This window comes from Thermobia domestica, chromosome 13, assembly GCF_964235325.1.
Source record: "Thermobia domestica chromosome 13, izTheDome1.hap1.1, whole genome shotgun sequence".
Lineage (NCBI taxonomy): Eukaryota > Metazoa > Arthropoda > Insecta > Zygentoma > Lepismatidae > Thermobia > Thermobia domestica.
This window is the reverse complement of record NC_137466.1, coordinates 205,818,070-205,824,585: the sequence shown is the minus strand read 5'-3', so window position 1 is coordinate 205,824,585 and position 6,516 is coordinate 205,818,070.

Here is a 6,516-nt window from a genome sequence, read left to right as displayed (position 1 = left end):
TTGTTACACAAATGAAATAGACCACCCGTAATACAAAATGGTATAAAAATACCTAGCTTGTTATAATGAACCTTCTTCCCTTTTTTTCGTGCTTTTTCTGCTTGCTATAAAAGTGAATAGGTCAAACAAATTTGTTTTTCTATGGTTGGTACAGAAAGTAGACCTTCTTCGCTTTTTTAATTACAAACAAAATTTATTCATTCTTCAATAGGTCACTCAAATTTAATAGCACAAAAAGGCTAGTTACCATTGACTTTCTTTGCTTAAGCCACTCAAATTTATTCTTTCCTTTTTTCTGCTTGTAATAAAAGTGAATAGTTCACACAAATTTATTCCTTTGTTTGTTTAAATAGTACAACATGGTCAAGAAATTGGGAAGACCAAAAACACAAAAAGCTATAACATGCTGAGCTATTTAAAATGGTATTTCCTTGCTTTTTTCGATTTGATACAAATTTTTCAAAAAGGTATAAAATTCGAAGTCAGTTAAAATGGTTCTCGTTGGTAAAAAAAGAAATAGGACACCCCAATAAATGTCTTCTCCTTTTCTGGTTAGTACAAAGTGTTAATTCTTTCCTTTTTTATTTGAGTAGTAAAATTATATAAAATAGTCCTTCTTCGCCTTTTGCTGAGCCATTTCTCATTGGTACAAAATTAAATAGGTCACTTAAATTTATTCTTTCGTATATTTAAATATTCAGCTAGTTCATTTTTTCTCGTTGGTATAAAAATTAGAACATCGAAATTATTCTTTCGTTACAGAAATTATGAACTTGTTAAAATGGCTCTTTTTCGTTTTTTTCTGATTGATACAAAAATAGAACATTCCAGTTGGTACAAAAGAAAATATTTCGTTCAAATTTTATTAATTCTTCACTCCCTTTTGCCCTGTACAAAACTAAATACTCTATTCCTTCGTTTATTTGAATAATGCCCCTTCACTTTTTCCAGTTGGTACCTAAGGAAATAATCCAATCAAATTTTTCTGGTTCGTACAGAACTAAACACTCCATCCAAATTTGAGTATTACAAAACTGAAATGAAATTCTGAGTTAGTTAGAAAATAGTCCTTCTTGCTACAAAATTGGAAATCTCACTCAAGAGACCTTCGTTTTTTTAAATAGTACACTTCTGAGCCGGTTAAATTTATCCGATTGTTTGTTTATTTAAATAGTACAAAATGATTTAAAATACGCCGTTATTTCTCATTGGTGCAAAATTGAATAGGTCACTCAAATTCACCCCTTCGTTTGTTTAAATATTAGAACATGGTCTAGAAAAAATGGCATTTTTCATTGGTACAATATTCCTTCATTTATTAATTGGTCAAGAAGAGTTAAAACAGACCTTAGCACAAAAAGGCACATAAATTCTGAGGTAGTTGAAATGGCATTTCTCGTTGATAGAAAATTGAGTAGGTTCCCTTTGTTTCTTTAAATTCTCAGCTAGCTAAAATGGCATATCTTTGCTTTGTTTTTCGTTAGTCCATTCAAATTATTTTTTCGTTTATTTTGAATAACCCAAAAATGTACAGAAATTCTGAGCTAGTTAAAAATGGCGTTGTTTTGATTTTTTTCTCGTTAGTACAATAGCAAATAAGTCACTAAAATTTATTAATTCTTCACATTTTCTGCTTGGAACAAAAAAAAATTGAATAGGTCACAGAAATCTCTTGCTGGCTACGTTTACGAGTTTGACCTCGATGGTTGACACTTTTGAGACATGTGGTCTTTGGTGACCGATTACTAAATGTGGAAACAGCACCTCAATATTTTGCTCAGTTTTCGAGTCATTAGTTTTTAAGTATTTTGACCTTTGACCTCGATGGCCACTATTTTGGAACTTGTAGTAGTTGATGATCTATTACTAGATTTGGAAACAGCATCTCAATATGTGGATCAGTTTCGTGTTATTAGGTTTTAAGTATGTTGACCTTTGACCTCGATGATCATTATTTTGGAACTTGTAGTAGTTGATGATCTATTACTAGATTTGAAAACAGCATCTCAATATGTGGATCAGTTTTCGTGTTATTAGGTTTTAAGTATGTTGACCTTTGACCTCGATGATCATTATTTTGGAACTTGTAGTAGTTGATGACCAGTTACTAGATTTGGAAACAACACCTCAATATGTGGATCCATTTAAGAGTTATTTGGTTTTAAGTATGTTGACCTTTGACCTCGATGGCCACTATTTTGGAACTTGTGGTACCTGATGACCTATTACTCAATGTGGAAACAGCACCTGAGTATGTGGCTCCGTTTTCGAGATATTAGGTTTTAAGTATGTTGACCTTTGACCTCGATGGTCATTATTTTGGAACTTGTAGTACCTGATGACCAATTGCTAAATGTGGAAACAGCACCTCAATATGTGGATCCATTTTCGAGTAATTAGGTTTTAAGTATGTTGACCTTTGACCTCGATGGCCACTATTTTGGAACTTGTAGTAGTTGATGACCAATTACTAAATGTGGAAAGAGCATCTCAATATGTGGCTCCGTTTCTGAGTTATTAGGTTTGAAGTATTTTGACCTTTGACCTCGATGGTCGTTATTTTTGAAACATGTAGTAGTTGATGACCTATTACTAAATGTGGAAACACCACCTCAATACGTTGCTTCGTTTTCGAGTTATTAAGTTTTAAGTATTTTGATCTTTGACCTCGATGAGCACTAATTTTGGGACATGTAGTACCTGATGACCAATTACTAAATGTGGAAACACCACCTCAATACGTTGCTTCGTTTTCGAGTTATTGGGTTTTTAAGTGTCATACAAAGGGCGTATCCCACATAAACTATAATACCCAGGTAAAAATAAGTATGATATTCGTAATCAGCATGTCCGAAAACCCCCATATGCCGAGTTTCATCCAAATCGGTTCAAAGAGCGTATCGAATCGCTATGTTACATAGGTATTCATTGTCTTAAAATAGGGATTGAAAAAAAAAATCTTATGTAATTTCTGCTATGGTAAAATAGGGGTTGGAAAAGTAATCATAAAAGAAAACGAGTCCACCCCTAAATTGGAGGTTGTTTTGTGTTACGTAGTCTTATGCTCTGCTGTAATTTCTGCTATGTTAAAATAGGGGTTGGAAAATAAGCCATGCTCTTTTATTAGCTGTGCTATGTATTATCTGTTCTGCTGTGTGTTCATTGTCTCAGTGTAATTTCTGCTGTGTTAAAATAGAGGTTGAAAAACGAGTTCATCCCTAAAAAGTGCTAATAAAAGGGAATGAATACACCCCTAAAATGGAGGATGTTGTGTGTTACGTAGTCTCAGTGTAATTTCTGCTATGTTAAAATAAGGGTTGGAAAATAAGCCATGCTCTTTTATTAGCTGTGCTATGTTAAAATAGGGGTTGGAAAATGTGCTCATAAAAGAGAACGAGTTCAGCCCTGAAAGAGTGTTCATAAAAGGGAACGAGTCTTATGTATTATCTGTTCTGTTGTGTGTTCATAGTCTCAGTGTAATTTCTGCTATGTTAAAATAGGGGTTGGAAAATATGCTCATAAAAGGGAACGAGTTCACCCCTTAAAATGTGCTCGTAAAAGAGAACGAATACACCCCCTAAAAAGTGGTCATAAAAGGGAATAAATTCACCTCTAAAATGGAGGTCGTAAAAGACCGTGGGCTCACGGTGTACGGTGCTCAATTTCCCAGGGGCTTGTGAGTTGTTCTAGGTTGGCCAATGTTGGCCTAGGTTGTTCCAGATCGATCCATTTTCTACTACTCGAATACGTCATAAATTTTGCTTTCCTTGTGTTGTTTTGAAGTAAATTATTTTTACACATATATTTCTTGTACAGAAGTCTTTCTGTAGCAAATAATTGTCATATTCGTAATTAACTACTCCTGGGATACGGCTGTTTCGGTGTAGGACGTTTTGGTGCAGGGCGTTTCGGTGTACGGATTGCGCGGTGTAAGGACGTTTAGGTGTGAGGCTGGTTCGGTGTAAAAGTTCTAATGTTTACACCGAAACGTCCACTCTTCAAAATGAAAATTATTCGTTAGGGAGAAATAAATTCACGAAGTAGAATATATAAATTAATAAATAAAATAAAAATTAAATGTTTCTGTAATTGGCAAGGGTTACTTATTTATAGTGAGTCCCCTCGCTTCACTCTATGTCAGAACTTCTTATATCCTCAAATGTTATAATTATTAATTGATTGGGAAAACGATTTACGGTAATGATATATAGTAAAAAAGTGTGTGATGCATAAACATTGTGTACACCACACACACCTTATTACGGCAATAACTGTGTACAAATCGCAAAATGCTGCACAATCTTTGAAAGAAAATTTTCAAACACAGATGGTTTTTCTTCCAATAACCGCTTTTATATCATGCATACCCAATAAGATTAGCAAATCTAGGAAAAGAAAACTGATTATGAATCAGTGATGAGATCTTAATTATATTATTACGGAGATGTAAATTCATGTTATAGTTGTAGAGAAGGACAGTGTCAGAAAAATGTCTCAAGAAAATTTTTAACGGCCTAAAGAACACAACAAGAGGCTGAATCCTACCAGTTGTTCCTGCAGAAATTGTTTCTATTATGAGTTACTCTTTTGTTCTTAAACGTGTTTAATAATTACAGCAAATGAAGGATGTTTATAATAGAATGTAAAAGAATACAGTTTTAAAAGAATTAAACTACGTCAACATGTTAAAATAATTAAAAGAACCTAATTAATTAGCCACTTTGTACTCTCATTTGCTTAACTGGAATAACCGAGGCCTAAAGGAAAAGAGTTTTCTGCCCAAATCTTATAAGCAGTGGGATATTTTAATATTATAGAAATTGACCCTCCTTCCCCTTAGAAGTGTAATTTTCAAGATACTGAAACATATAGTATTTTATTACTTTTAGTTAAAAGTTCAAATACTGAGTTTCACGCATCTAGCTTAAACAAATCCTTCCTTAATTTATTTACATATTTTCTGAGTAAGTAATGGGGAATTCGAACATAAAAAAGTGCTCCCTTTGCTCTTTCCTTTTTATGTGTTCAATTTTCAGTTTTTTTTTTTTTTTTTTTTTTTTTTTTTTTTAACAGGAAAGATTATATGCCAAGTTTCATTTTACTAGCTTCAGAAACTTGCGAGATACACTACCCTTTAAAAAAATCTTGCCCCACCCGTTTTACGATACTTATTTCCAAAAATTCTTTCTTATGTCCTGCTTTCATAAGAAAATTATATTTTATAATTAAAATTTAACGACTCTACTTGTAGTAGTATGCCCAAAAAATCACTCAACTTTACTCTTTTATATAAGAGTACAGAAGATAAATACAGTCAAACAAATGGATTTCCATGAACAGTTTCCGATTTCTTATAACTACCTGATTCGTACATTTCCCACAAGCTGTGATTTTAAATTTACGCTCTTTCAAGGTCCAGGTTTCAAAAACGAACTAACTGGAAATATAATAATATTATGTATTTGTGTACATGTGTAATATGTATAAATTTATTGTCTTATTGAAGCTTTCGTAATCTGGAAATAAACTTTTGATTTGCTTTTAATATATAAAAATCATGCTCCCCTAGAAAAATTTGCAGGCTACACCCCTAAATGACTATGTAGTAATTTCTGCAAAAATGGCACAGGACCTAAAATTTAGGTCCAATGCCTATATTTTTAGGACTTGTGCCATTTAAGACTTATTAATGTCACCCACTGTATTACATAATAAATGTTCTTTGCTCAATTTTAAATTTACTGCGTTCTTTATGTATACAGTTGGTATTTAATGTTCACTCGTGAAATGTCTAGTGAGCTTTTGTCCTAATTAAGTAAACTTTGATGGATTTTTGTCCTACTCTTAATAAAATACGCTCCGCACAGTATATACTGCAATTCTGAATGTTTGCTTGGTTTCAGAAGTCTGGTAAAATATGCTTTTTAAACATTTTTTTATTATTTATTTATTTATTTATTTTTGTTTTAGGAATTTGTCTTGGGATTCTCGTATCTCCATTCGAAAGAAACGAATTTCTTAACAAATTATGTAATTAATTCTTAGAATGAAATAGGTTGTATTATGTAATTCGTGTATAAGTGCAGAACAGATAGTGATAATAACAATCTTAGTAGTACAAATATAGCTGTTACTGTTGGAATTAGATACGTTCGTAACATTATTGCCAACTAGTTGCTGCATCGTCCCAATTTCGTGTGGTGGTGGCGAATTTCAGAACTAAAGCAAGTGAATGATAAAGGCACAAGTCCTAAATGGCAGAAGTCCTAAAAGGCAGAAGTCCTAAAGTGCAGAAGTCCTAAAATGCAGAAGTCCTTAAGTGCACAAGTCCTAAAATGCAGAAGTCCTAAAGTGCAGAAGTCCTAAAGTGCACAAGTCCTAAAATTTAGGTCTAGTGCCCATATTTTTAGGACTTCTGCATTTTAGGACTTCTGCACTTTAGGACTTCTGGATGTCACCCATAGGAAACAGTTTACATCCTCAGACGGTCCCAAGCCCAATTGAGAAAGGAGGACA